Raw genomic sequence first — 15,165 nt, 5'->3', positions numbered from 1 at the left:
ACCGTGTTATTCCAAGTGTGAATAGTGTTACTTCAAACAGCGCTACACCACAAACATTTAACCGCCATTCTATTGATTTCAGCGTGAAGTCGGCTGATGTAAAAGGAGATCTTTATAAATACATTTGATTGATTGACGTTTTTAACAAAAAAGTATTGCATTACACTTACCGCGTGGCGACCCACTTAAAACATAATGCAACAATTCAAAACGTAGGCCTAGCTAGCTGTCTCTTACAAATTGTCCTCTAAACAGTGATGTAAACATTATTATACCCTCTGGGTTCCTGCATGAACGCCACCAACCACGCTATGATCCAACTAGTGGTCAGTATGCACTACTACACCCTCTCTCACATGAACGATAACATTGGTTTCAGTGGGAAAGACGGTAATTGGCTCAGACGTTAATGGAAAATATGGAACATTTAAAGTAAAAGTCTACAATGGCAGACTCTTAACCACCCAAAGGACATTGAACAAATTTGACACAACTGTGGGAAGCATTGGAGTCAACATGGGCCAGCATCCCTGGAGAACACTTTCGAAAGCTTGTAGAGTCAGTACAGTATCACACATTACAATGCCATAAAGTGTGGGCCTGTAGTACCTGTAAATCAACTAAACTTTGTTTATTTCCATATGCAAAGAATAAAGCATAATTGTTCATGTAATATTAGCCTCATAACTCCAGGAAGAGGAAATCGTGATGAAATAATCAAGTAAATGAAAAGACAGAGACAAATGCTTTTGAACTACTAGTTATTTTATTTAAAAATGTAAAATTCAGTGCAAAGTAATGTAGTGCATTAGTGTCTAGATCCCTGTTAGGTGGCAAAGTGTCACAAGAATCCTGTGGGGAGAGAAAACAAGAGAATACATTAATTTAATGGGTGTTAACTAATCACAGTTCAACGAACCACTTCAAATCCTGAGAGAGAGAGAGAGAGGGAGAGAGAAAGATGGACAGAGAGAGAGAGAGAAAGATGGACAGAGAGAGAGAGAGAGAGAGAGAGAGTGGCGTTTCAGATCTCTGCAGTAAGACTACATGCTGGCCATGAGGTTCTCCAGGTGGTACTCCAGGAGTCTGGAGAGCTCAGTGACCAGAGACACTGGGTTAAAGTACCAGGCCAGCTGCTGCCCAAACATGTCATCTAGCAGAGCCATCAGCCCACCCTGAAGAGAACACCACACAACACATAGATAATGGCTCTGAGTTACTAGCTTATCAAGAGGAAAGAGACAATGAGAGTTACTCCCTGTAAAACGTCATTGAAACCCTGTTAATCAAGAAAAAGTCAACTAGGAATAAGGAAGTAAACTCTTGACTCTTACATTGAGCAGCAGCAGGTATCTCTCAGCCTTTGGCTCAATGCTGGCAGCAGCAGGCAGGAAGGAGTACAGGAGAGCGTACAGACGCTCCATGAACCCACCAGGGTGCTAAAAGAAACAGAGGAGGAGAAGAGACATTGAAGTGAAATTGCCAAGAGAGAGACATCGAAACATCTACCAGTGAGATGCTACTTACCACCATCAGGGACTTCTGAGCTGTCATCATCCCAAACATCACCAGTTCAAAGAGGACATCTATCAGGTTAACATGATGGATCTAGGACAAGAAAACAGGAATGATTTCAAATAGATCAGATACTGTGATGTATAAAAGACATGCATGTGGAAGAACTCAAAGTGAGACATGAAAGAGTTAATGAACTCACCTTTGCCTCAGCCAGCTCCCTCTCAATGTCAATCTTCTTGGAGGGGTCACTCAGGTAGTCCACAAAGTCGTTATAGGCACGGATGAATTCGGCCTCGTCCTATCACCAAGCAAAGAGCATTGATGTTAGTGAACAGAACACATTTCCCACTGAGGACGCTCTCTTTCCCTTGAATGAATAATGAGTTAGTGAGCTACCATGTGGTGGGCCTGAACCAGTGCGCCCATTATGACCTTTCCCGCCACAAACAGATGGTTCCTGCTCAGGGTGGAACCAAGCAGTGTCTAGAGAAGAGGGAAGAGTTAGGGTGAGACACCCAACTTCCTCTAAGAGACAGACAGAACAAGAAGATACAGAGAGTAAAAAAAAAAAAAGTGGGTCCACTCACAGTGAAGGCCTGACGCAGGGAGACGAGCCTCAGGGCGATGTCCTCCACTCTCTTGGTGGTAAGGTAGAGGCTGTGGGAGGGAGGGAATGGAGCATGTCAACCATTAGAGTCAATGGGGATAACAGCATGGTGACCACTATCCTTCAGCATCTGACAAGCCCAGACTACACAGACATTTAGAGGAACTCACTTTAGCAGAGGAACCTCCCTCTCCTCAGGCAGCAGGTCCTCCTCCCAGCCCTACAACAACAGAACAAACATTCAACATCAGTGACCAATGCAATGACATGACAAACAATGGGTCAATGGAAGGATCTTAATGCTACTAGTCAATAGAATGTGTAGCTGTGTGTCTAACATCTGACCTCATAGCAGTTGTGGCCCTCAGGCTCTGGCTCAGTGTACTGCTGATTGGTGGGCGTAGAGATGGAGGCAGCCTCCGACCACGCCGAGGAGGAGAGCAGCCCGTCCAGCCCCATGTGGAGAGTGGCGTACACAACCGAGACATCAGTCTGCTGCTCCAAAAACACACACAACACACCTGTTTACCACACACACACGTTATTAGAAAACAGAGCATATCTAATGGAAAAATGCACAGTAATTGGTATTCTATATACATAGGAAAACCTTTATTTACCTGGTAGCAGCCAAGCGTCACGTACACAGACGTTTCGTGACGGAGGTGAGATGCATACTGGGTCACCCTGCCAGCCACATACTGACAGAGAGAGACGACATGTTAAGGCCAAATGGAATAAGTGAAGAAAAGCCTAATCTAATACTATTTCAGTAGTATTTACATCTTACCTGGATCCAAGTGACGGACTGCACCTTGGTGGCACAGTAGGGGATGCCCTCTGGACTAAGCCTGGCTGTCTCCTTGGAGATGGCCCACACCAGTTGAGTCTCCAGGCCTCGAACCCTACTCATATGGTGCATCCTCACCACCACCTGCTGTGGAGAGAAACAACAAGTAACATCAACAAAACAACATCAGCCATCGATGTAACATATTTCCATCAAGATCACATGACTCTGACAATGTAGATTAGGACTAGGTAGTTACAAAGACACATACCTGGGATCCCCCACGCATGTAGGTGATAATGGGGCTGATGAACTGGAAAGTTCTCCAAGCTTTAGCCACCGGACCGGCATTGTTCTGCACAAGAGGGGGGTGACATTACAATACATTCAGGTTAGAAACAGCAAACATCGTAACGGTGATGTGACTCTGTGTGGTTCTCTTACCCTGATCACAACAGGCCCACAGTACAGAGGGCTGAACCTAATCGGTATCAGCTGCCAATTACCAGTGGCCTCCTAAAGCAGACAACAAAGATTTTAAGAATGAATATGTGGGATACTTTTCAAACATAAAACCAAAAACTTTCTGAAAAGTGTACCTCAAGGATAGTCGGCACATCCTCAAGGATGATGGCAGCATCCTGGACATGAAGGATAACTGGCAGCGGTGGCACATCCAACTGGACCTCATCCAGTACAGTTGATTCTAAAATGAGGAAAAGGAATACAAACAAACAATTATTAGGACGTAAAACGTAGCACGCTAGCTAGTACTACTAGCAAAAGTGCATCGCTTAGCAACAATTACTAAAGTTAAGGTTAGCTTGCAAGTCAGGATTACAGAAATACACAACATTTCACAAATTACATTGTCAATGTTGAATGTGGTAAAATAAGAAGTTTAAAACTCCACATACCCTCTTCCAAGTCGCTGTCGCTGTCCACCTCCCGACGATCGCGAACCCTGCAAAACGGAAAAACACAACAAAAACAACCCACAAATGAATTTGAACAACCTGTCGACGCAGAAGGCTGCCGACGTCCTCGCACTCTCTCCGTCAATCTTGAAAAGCACCCAGGCATTTTCCAGTCGATGTTTCAATCCCAGATCTCACAAATCAGTCAAGTTTGTTGTTGTTGAACAGCAAATTGAAGTTGTTCTTGTTTTCGAACAGAAAACGTTCAATAGAACGCCGATATGTTCTAACGGTTAGATGTCTCATGACAACACATATATTTGAAAATTGTTGTTTACAAAATTGACAGCTGTGTTGCCATAGAAATGAGTTTGGAACTCTATGGTTACCATTAGAATCCTATACAATTCCTGGTCATCATTCTAATTCTATTGACCCTATTTTGTCACCAGAGGCTTTCCTATGTTGTGTGTATAATATAAAATAAAAAGACCAAATGTTGTTTTTTTAAGTCACTGGCTAGGTCAATGGCCCATTGAAATGTTTTAGCTTGTTTCATGGAAGTTGTTGTTGAACTTCTGAAAGTCTAGGCTTTGCCTCAGTGGGCTATAAAGTCTTGTGAAGCACAGACAACCCGGGTTAAAACATATTGACCACATTCAGACAAGGGGGGTAAAGCCACAGCCCACTGAGGTAGGAGAGCACTGAAGCATCTGCATAATAATAATCCATATCTCTTTTATAAACAGGATATTATCATTGATTATATCAAAGTGTATGTACGAATAAGTCAGTCTGACCTTTTTTCATGGCAGGTTCATCTTTTGAAGCCAGATGAGGTTCCCAAAGTGTGCTGCGCACCCACCAAGCTCAGTCCCATCTCTGTACTCTTCTACGACGACAACAACAATGTGATCCTAAAGAAGCATCGCAACATGGTGGTCAAGACCTGTGGATGCCTGTGACATCTGTGGTGCCCCATCTATTCTACATCATTGTAATAAACTTCACTACCATTGTTCCAAAATATACAAATAGGGTAATATACCTTGCAACCAGCAGTTGATAGCAATAATCTGGCAATATGCGGAGAAATAGTATGTATTTACACTGAACAAAAATATAAATGCAACGTGCAACAATTTCAACGATTTTACTGAGTTATAGTTCATATAAGGAAATCAGTCAATTAAAATATGTTCTTTAGGCCCTAATCTATGGATTTCACATGACTTTAAAATGAAGATAGGAGCGTGGATCAGAAAACCAGTCAGTATCTGGTGTGGCCACCATTTGCTTCATGCAGCGGGACACATTTAATTTAATACGTTTTTGTTATTTAACTAGGCAAGTCAGTTAAGAACAAATCCTTATTTACAATGTCGCCCTACCCCGGCCAAACCCGACGACGCTGGGCCAATTGTGCGCCGCCCGATGGGACTCCCAATCGTGACCGGATATCATGCAGCCTGGATTCCAACCAGGGACTGCAGTGACGCCTCTTGCACTGAGATGCAGTAACTTAGACCGCTGCGCCATTCGGGAGCCCACATCTCCTTAGCATAGTTGATCAGGCTATTGATTGAGGCCTGTGGAATGTTGTCCCACTCGTCTTCAATGTATTTTTAAAGTTGCGGGAAGTGGAACATGCTGTCGTGCACGTCGATCCAGAGCATCCCAAACATGCTTGTGAGTATGCAGGACATGGAAGAATTGGGACATTTTCAGCTCCCAGGAATTGTGTACAGATCCTTGCGAAATGGGACCGCGCATTAACATGCTGAAATATGAGGTGATGGCAGAGGATTACTGGCACAGCAATGGGCCTCAGGATCTCATAGCGGTATCTCTGTGCATTCAAATTGCCATCGATAAAATGCAATTGTGTTCGTTGTCCGTAGCTTATGCCTGCCTATACCACTGCCACCATGGGGCACTCTGTTCACAACATTGACATCAGCAAACCATCCTTGAAGAGCACGCTTCTTCAGCGTGCCAGTGACCATCGAAGGTGAGCATTTGCCCACTGCCCACTTATGATGCCAAACTGCAGTAAGATCAAGACCCTGGTGAGTATGACAAGCACGCAGATGGCCTTCCCTGTGACGGTTTCTTACAGTTTGTGCAGAAATTCTTCAGTTGTGCAATCCCACAGTTGCATCAGCTATCCGGGTGTTTGATCTCAGACGATCCCGCAGGTGAAGAAGCCGGATGTGGGGGTCCTGGGCTGGCGTGGTTACACGTGGTCTGCGGTTTTGAGGCCGGTTGGATATACAGCCAAATTCTCTAAAACGACATGGTAGAGAAAGGAATATTAAATTATCTTGCAACAGCTCTGGTGGCCATTCCTGCAGTCAGCAGGTGGATGGATTATCTTGGCAAAGGAGAAATGCTCACTAACAGGGATGTAAACAAATTGGTGCACAACATTTGAAAGAAATATGCTTTTTGTACATATGGAACATTTCTGGGATCTTTTATTTCAGCTCATGAAACATGGGACCAACACTTAATATGTGGCGTTTATATATTTGTTCAGTATAATATATTGATTTTGAGTGTGAGAATGGTATATGAATAACACCCATTGCCTCTTTCATAAAGAAGGATAACCATACTTCACTCTTAAACTAAACTATTCAAATCTACAGTAATTCAGATAATTACATCACCCTTTGTCATATATTATATGTATCCAATCAAAGCTGTAAAGTACTGTGACATAAGTACAATGCTAAATTTCTACCCTTTTGATGGCTATGTTGTCTTGTTGAACCATGAATTTCTCATTGTCTCTTTTAGATGTACTACACATGGTTAAATTAAAAAACTAAATATATGGACTATAAGTTTGTGCATTTCTTTAGTTCTACCTATAACCAGTACACCTTAGTAGCAATGGAAAATGTCAAATTTTTATTATCAATACATTTTTGTACAGAGGATCCAATACACAGGAATGTGTCATTGTTAATATATTTATGGAGGACTGTGTACTGCTATATTTGTAATAAAATAAACTAGAATATTTATTGCAGAAGTGAGAGTAAATGCCAGTGAACACAGACCTCCAGAAACTGATTGACACTCCTATCCTAGACAGTGTCACCACTCTTCAGCTACATAGCATTGCAGTATGTTGGAAATGCATTTGAAAATACTTATAAGTATGCATTAGTCTGGTATCTGTATAGACGGAATGCATATTCTCTCACACACACAAAACGTATTCACTGCTTTCCTTCTGAATGGATCAAATAGGCAGAGGAATGCTTTTATATATATTTAGACATTTCTTGGAAATGGTCAAATGCAAAATACAATTGTTACAACGTGTCCAGGAGTCTCAGTATTTTGTCTCTTGACACCATTTAGTTCCAGTTGCAGCGCTCAAATCGTGGTCATCCTGTGTCTGTGAATCACAACATGAAAGGCGATGAGTGACAACATATCCACAATATTGAGTAATACAATATACAACTTTAGCATAGGGAAAGAGTTTGCTTCTAACATGTATACTGGGAGTCTGAATGATGAGAGCATCTTAACCCAGCTGTAGGTCCATTGTGTGTGTTGGTCTTTTAAGCCTCAACATCATCCAGCTCTGGGGGCATTGGGGATGCTTGCTCTCAAAGTGCTGCATGAATGACTAAGGAATGGAGGACATCAACAATTGTTGGCTGAGACTGACTGGTGACAAACGATAACAAAGCAATAAGATGCATCAAACTACTCCACATAACAGGCCAGTACAATGGTCTAGACACGAAGAGAAATCTAAAAGGTAGGGATGTCAAACGTTCAGGCTGCTGTACAGACTATGGAGGCTCTAGTCTAGAGCACCCAGTTAAATTGGGTTTGAGAGCATACGCTCTAAATGGTAAAATGAGTGAGAAAGAGATGTCATTGTTGCAATAGTTTGTGAGTGGGCAACACACTGTATACTATCATCTTAAATGTATATGTTAAATTATTTTGCCATAGTAAATTATATATTACACTAATTTCCCACAAGCCTGCATTTTCACCCCATAAAATCTTGTGGAATTACACATCCATTTCACCTCAGATTGTTGATGCTAGTATAAAAGTGTATAGTTTAAGATGACATATGATTGATTGCTTAAAACAGATCAATATCTTTGGTTTTGTACCGATGATTTTGTCACAAGCGCTGGGTTATACAGGACTTAGAAATGCCACATAAGTTAATGAAATGGCACAGAAAATTAAACGCTGTCTCTCTATAAAAGTCGATGGCCACACACCAATACAGTCAAACTGTCACTTAAATAGCAGCCAACCGTTGTCACTGTTGATATCCTACGTGATTCGTTTGAAGTTAAATAACAAAAAAGTGGTCTGTTTCCTACCGAAATCAACACCTGACATTCCAAGATAAAAATGTAATTCCTCTACAAGTTCATCTAACCAACCGTGTATAGGTTATTCCAAGTGTGAATAGTGTTACTTCAAACAGCGCTACACCACAAACATTTAACCCCCATTCTATTGATTTCAGCATGAAGTCGGCTGACGTAAAAGGTCTTTATAAATACATTTGATTGATTGACGTTTTTAACAAAAAAGTATTGCATTACACTTACCGCGTGGAAACCCACTTAAAACATAATGCAACAATTCAAAACGTAGGCCTAGCTAGCTGTCTCTTACAAATTGTCCTCTAAACAGTGATGTAAACATTATTATACCCTCTGGGTTCCTGCATGAACGCCACCAACCACGCTATGGTCCAACTAGTGGTCAGTATGCACTACTACACCCTCTCTCACATGAACGATAACATTGGTTTCAGTGGGAAAGACGGTAATTGGCTCAGACATTAATGGAAAATATGGAAAATTTAAAGTAAAAGTCTACAATGGCAGACTCTTAACCACCCAAAGGACATTGAACAAATTTGACACAACTGTGGGAAGCATTGGAGTCAACATGGGCCAGCATCCCTGTAGAACACTTTCGACAGCTTGTAGAGTCAGTACAGTACCACACATCACAATACAATGCCATAAAGTGTGGGCCTGTAGTACCTGTAAATCAACTAAACTTTGTTTATTTCCATATGCAAAGAATAAAGCATAATTGTTCATGTAATATTAGCCTCATAACTCCAGGAAGAGGAAATATGGAAAATCAAGTAAATGAAAAGACAGAGACAAATGCTTTTGAACTACTAGTTATTTTATTTAAAAATGTAAAATTCAGTGCAAAGTAATGTAGTGCATTAGTGTCTAGATCCCTGTTAGGTGGCAAAGTGTCACAAGAGTCCTGTGGGGAGAGAAAACAAGAGAATACATTAATTTAATGGGTGTTAACTAATCACGGTTCAACGAAGCACTTCAAATCCTGAGAGAGAGAGAGAGAGAGAGAGGGAGAGAGAAAGATGGACAGAGAGAGAGAAAGATGGACAGAGAGAGAGAGAGAGAGAGAGAGAGAGAGAGAGAGAGAGAGTGGCGTTTCAGATCTCTGCAGTAAGACTACATGCTGGCCATGAGGTTCTCCAGGTGGTACTCCAGGAGTCTGGAGAGCTCAGTGACCAGAGACACTGGGTTAAAGTACCAGGCCAGCTGCTGCCCAAACATGTCATCTAGCAGAGCCATCAGCCCACCCTGAAGAGAACACCACACACCACATAGATAATGGCTCTGAGTTACTAGCTTATCAAGAGGAAAGAGACAATGAGAGTTACTCCCTGTAAAACGTCATTGAAACCCTGTTAATCAAGAAAAAGTCAACTAGGAATAAGGAAGTAAACTCTTGACTCTTACATTGAGCAGCAGCAGGTATCGCTCAGCCTTTGGCTCAATGCTGGCAGCAGCAGGCAGGAAGGAGTACAGGAGAGCGTACAGACGCTCCATGAACCCACCAGGGTGCTAAAAGAAACAGAGGAGGAGAAGAGAAATTTAAGTGAAATTGCCAAGAGAGAGACATCGAAACATCTACCAGTGAGATGCTACTTACCACCATCAGGGACTTCTGAGCTGTCATCATCCCAAACATCACCAGTTCAAAGAGGACATCTATCAGGTTAACATGATGGATCTAGGACAAGAAAACAGGAATGATTTCAAATAGATCAGATACTGTGATGTATAAAAGACATGCATGTGGAAGAACTCAAAGTGAGACATGAAAGAGTTAATGAACTCACCTTTGCCTCAGCCAGCTCCCTCTCAATGTCAATCTTCTTGGAGGGGTCACTCAGGTAGTCCACAAAGTCGTTATAGGCACGGATGAATTCGGCCTCGTCCTATCACAAAGCAAAGAGCATTGATGTTAGTGAACAGAACACATTTCCCACTGAGGACGCTCTCTTTCCCTTGAATGAATAATGAGTTAGTGAGCTACCATGTGGTGGGCCTGAACCAGTGCGCCCATTATGACCTTTCCCGCCACAAACAGATGGTTCCTGCTCAGGGTGGAACCAAGCAGTGTCTAGAGAAGAGGGAAGAGTTAGGGTGAGACACCCATCTTCCTCTAAGAGACAGACAGAACAAGAAGATACAGAGAGAAAAAAATAAAAAAGTGGGTCCACTCACAGTGAAGGCCTGGCGCAGGGAGACGAGCCTCAGGGCGATGTCCTCCACTCTCTTGGTGGTAAGGTAGAGGCTGTGGGAGGGAGGGAATGGAGCATGTCAACCATTAGAGTCAATGGGGATAACAGCATGGTGACCACTATCCTTCAGCATCTGACAAGCCCAGACTACACAGACATTTAGAGGAACTCACTTTAGCAGAAGAACCTCCCTCTCCTCAGGCAGCAGGTCCTCCTCCCAGCCCTACTACAACAACAGAACAAACATTCAACATCAGTGACCAATGCAATGACATGACAAACAATGGGTCAATGGAAGGATCTTAATGCTACTAGTCAATAGAATGTGTAGCTGTGTGTCTAACATCTGACCTCATAGCAGTTGTGGCCCTCAGGCTCTGGCTCAGTGTACTGCTGATTGGTGGGCGTAGAGATGGAGGCAGCCTCCGACCACGCCGAGGAGGAGAGCAGCCCGTCCAGCCCCATGTGGAGAGTGGCGTACACAACCGAGACATCAGTCTGCTGCTCCAAAAACACACACAACACACCTGTTTACCACACACACACATTATTAGAAAACAGAGCATATCTAATGGAAAAATGCCCAGTAATTGGTATTCTATATACATAGGAAAACCTTTATTTACCTGGTAGCAGCCAAGCGTCACGTCCACAGACGTTTCGTGACGGAGGTGAGATGCATACTGGGTCACCCTGCCAGCCACATACTGACAGAGAGAGACGACATGTTAAGGCCAAATGGAATAAGTGAAGAAAAGCCTAATCTAATACTATTTCAGTAGTATTTACATCTTACCTGGATCCAAGTGACAGACTGCACCTTGGTGGCACAGTAGGGGATGCCCTCTGGACTAAGTCTCCTTGGAGATGGCCCACACCAGTTGAGTCTCCAGGCCTCGAACCCTACTCACATGGTGCATCCTCACCACCACCTGCTGTGGAGAGAAACAACAAGTAACATCAACAAAACAACATCAGCCATCGCTGTAACACATTTCCATCAAGATCACATGACTCTGACAATGTAGATTAGGACTAGGTAGTTACAAAGACACATACCTGGGATCCCCCACGCATGTAGGTGTTAATGGGGCTGATGAACTGGAAAGTTCTCCAAGCTTTAGCCACCGGACCGGCATTGTTCTGCACAAGAGGGGGGGGGACATTACAATACATTCAGGTTAGAAACAGCAAACATTGTAACGGTGATGTGACTCTGTGTGGTTCTCTTACCCTGATCACAACAGGCCCACAGTACAGAGGGCTGAACCTAATCGGTATCAGCTGCCAATTACCAGTGGCCTCCTAAAGCAGACAACAAAGATTTTAAGAATGAATATGTGGGATACTTTTCAAACATAAAACCAAAAACTTTCTGAAAAGTGTACCTCAAGGATAGTCGGCACATCCTCAAGGATGATGGCAGCATCCTGGACATGAAGGATAACTGGCAGCGGTGGCACATCCAACTGGACCTCATCCAGTACAGTTGATTCTAAAATGAGGAAAAGGAATACAAACAAACAATTATTAGGACGTAAAACGTAGCACGCTAGCTAGTACTACTAGCAAAAGTGCATCGCTTAGCAACAATTACTAAAGTTAAGGTTAGCTTGCAAGTCAGGATTACAGAAATACACAACATTTCAAAAATTACATTGTCAATGTTGAATGTGGTAAAATAAGAAGTTTAAAACTCCACATACCCTCTTCCAAGTCGCTGTCGCTGTCCACCTCCCGACGATCGCGAACCCTTCAAAACGGAAAAAGACAACAAAAACAACCCACAAATGAATTTGAACAACCTGTCGACGCAGTAGGCTGCGGACGTCCTCGCACTCTCTCCGTCAATCTTGAAAAGCACCCAGGCATTTTCCAGTCGATGTTTCAATCTCAGGTCTCAAAAATCAGTCAAGTTTGTTGTTGTTGAACAGCAAATTGAAGTTGTTCTTGTTTTCGAACAGAAAACGTTCAATAGAACGCCGATATGTTCTAACGGTTAGATGTCTCATGGCAACACATATATTTGAAAATTGTTGTTTACAAAATTGACAGCTGTGTTGCCATAGAAATGAGTTTGGAACTCTATGGTTACCATTAGAATCCTATACAATTCCTGGTCATCATTCTAATTCTATTGACCCTATTTTGTCACCAGAGGCTTTCCTATGTTGTGTGTGTATAATATAAAATAAAAAGACCAAATGTTGTTTTTTTAAGTCACTGGCTAGGTCAATGGCCCATTGAAATGTTTTAGTTTGTTTCATGGAAGTTGTTGAACCTCTGAAAGTCTAGGCTATGCCTCAGTGGGCTATAAAGTATTGTGGAGCACAGACAACCGGGGTTAAAACATATTGACCACATTCAGACAAGGGGGGTAAAGCCACAGCCCACTGAGGTAGGAGAGCACTGAAGCATCTGCATAATAATAATCCATATCTCTTTTATAAACAGGATATTATCATTGATTATATCAAAGTGTATGTACGAATAAGTCAGTCTGACCTTTTTTCATGGTAGGTTCACCTTTTGAAGCCGGATGAGGTTCCAAAAGCGTGCTGCGCACCCACCAAGCTCAGTCCCATCTCTGTACTCTTCTACGACGACAACAACAATGTGATCCTAAAGAAGCATCGCAACATGGTGGTCAAGACCTGTGGATGCCTGTGACATCTGTGGTGCCCCATCTATTCTACATCATTGTAATAAACTTCACTATTCAGACCCCTTGACTTTTTCCACATTTTGTTACGTTACATTCTAAATGTATGTATACAGTGGGGAGAACAAGTATTTAATACACTGCCAATTTTGCAGGTTTTCCTACTTACAAAGCATGTAGAGGTCTGTAATTTTTATCATAGGTACACTTCAACTGTGAGGGACGGAATCTAAAACAAAAATCCAGAAAATCACATTGTATGATTTTTAAGTAATTCATTTGCATTTTATTGCATGACACAAGTATTTGATCACCTACCAACCAGTAAGAATTCCGGCTCTCACAGACCTGTTAGTTTTTCTTTAAGAAGCCCTCCTGTTCTCCACTCATTACCTGTATTAACTGCACCTGTTGGAACTCGTTACCTGTATAAAAGACACCTGTCCACACACTCAGTCAAACAGACTCCAACCTCTCCACAATGGCCAAGACCAGAGAGCTGTGTAAGGACATCAGGGTTAACTTGTAGACCTGCACAATGCTGGGATGGGCTACAGGACAATAGGCAAGCAGCTTGGTGAGAAGGCAACAACTGTTGGCGCAATTATTAGAAAATGGAAGAAGTTCAAGATGACGGTCAATCACCCTCGGTCTGGGGCTCCATGCAAGATCTCACCTCGTGTGGCATCAATGATCATGAGGAAGGTGAGGGATCAGCCCAGAACTACACGGCAGGACCTGGTCAATGACCTGAAGAGAGCTGGGACCACAGTCTCAAAGAAAACCATTAGTAACACACTACGCCGTCATGGATTAAAATACTGCAGCGCACGCAAGGTCCCCCTGCTCAAGACAGCGCATGTCCAGGCCCGTCTGAAGTTTGCCAATGACCATCTGGATGATCCAGAGGAGGAATGGGAGAAGGTCATGTGGTCTGATGAGACAAAAATAGAGCTTTTTGGTCTAAACTCTACTCGCCGTGTTTGGAGGAAGAAGAAGGATGAGTACAACCCCAAGAACACCATCCCAACCGTGAAGCATGGAGGTGGAAACATCATTCTTTGGGGATGCTTTTCTGCAAAGGGGACAGGACGACTGCACCGTATTGAGGGGAGGATGGATGGGGCCATGTATCGCGAGATCTTGGCCAACAACCTCCTTCACTCAGTAAGAGCATTGAAGATGGGTCGTGGCTGGGTCTTCCAGCATGACAACGACCCGAAACACACAGCCAGGGCAACTAAAGAGTGTCTCCGTAAGAAGCATCTCAAGGTCCTGGAGTGGCCTAGCCAGTCTCCAGACCTGAACCCAATAGAGAATCTTTGGAAGGAGCTGAAAGTCCGTATTGCCCAGCGACAGCCCTGAAACCTGAAGGATCTGGAGAAGGTCTGTATGGAGGAGTGGGCCAAAATCCTTGCTGCAGTGTGTGCAAACCTGGTCAAGAACTACAGGAAACGTATGATCTCTGTAACTGCAAACAAAGGTTTCTGTACCAAATATTAAGTTCTGCTTTTCTGATGTATCAAATACTTATGTCATGCAATAAAATGCAAATGAATTACTTAAAAATCATACAATGTGATTTTCTGGATTTTTGTTTTAGATTCCGTCTCTCACAGTTGAAGTGTACCTATGATAAAAATTACAGACCTCTACATGCTTTGTAAGTAGGAAAACCCGCAAAATCGGCAGTGTATCAAATACTTGTTCTCCCCACCGTAGTTGACCGGGGCAGCTATAGCAGGACAGAAATTTGACTAACTGACTTGTGGGCAAGGTGGTGCCATGTTGAAAGTCACTGAGCTCTTCAGTAAGGCCATTCTACAGCCAATGTCTGTCTATGGAGATTACATGGCTCCGTGCTCAATTTTATACACCTGTCAGCAACGGGTGTGGCTGAAATACCCGAATCCACTAATTTGACGGGGTGTCCACATACTTTTGTATATATAGTGTATACTATCATCTTAAATTGACATGTTAAATAATTTTTCCATAGTAAATTATTATATAAGATGACGTGATTGATTGCTTAAAACAGATCAATATCTTTGGTTTTGTACTGATGATGTTGTGGGCTTTACTATTACATTT

At 42.7% G+C, this 15,165-nt stretch overlaps 1 long non-coding RNA gene across 1 annotated transcript; it reads right to left on the bottom strand.

Moving 5' to 3' along the window:
* Positions 1-2,109: 2,109 nt before the first annotated feature.
* Positions 2,110-2,507, bottom strand: LOC120027345. Its single transcript, XR_005473288.1, has 3 exons — positions 2,471-2,507; positions 2,296-2,345; positions 2,110-2,175 (listed from the first exon to the last, which is right to left on the bottom strand). It is a non-coding gene; the product is annotated as an uncharacterized LOC120027345 (long non-coding RNA).
* Between the last annotated feature and the right edge of the window lie 12,658 nt (positions 2,508-15,165).

Source organism: Salvelinus namaycush, chromosome 32, assembly GCF_016432855.1.
Source record: "Salvelinus namaycush isolate Seneca chromosome 32, SaNama_1.0, whole genome shotgun sequence".
Lineage (NCBI taxonomy): Eukaryota > Metazoa > Chordata > Actinopteri > Salmoniformes > Salmonidae > Salvelinus > Salvelinus namaycush.
This window is presented reverse-complemented; position numbering and strand designations above follow the sequence as displayed.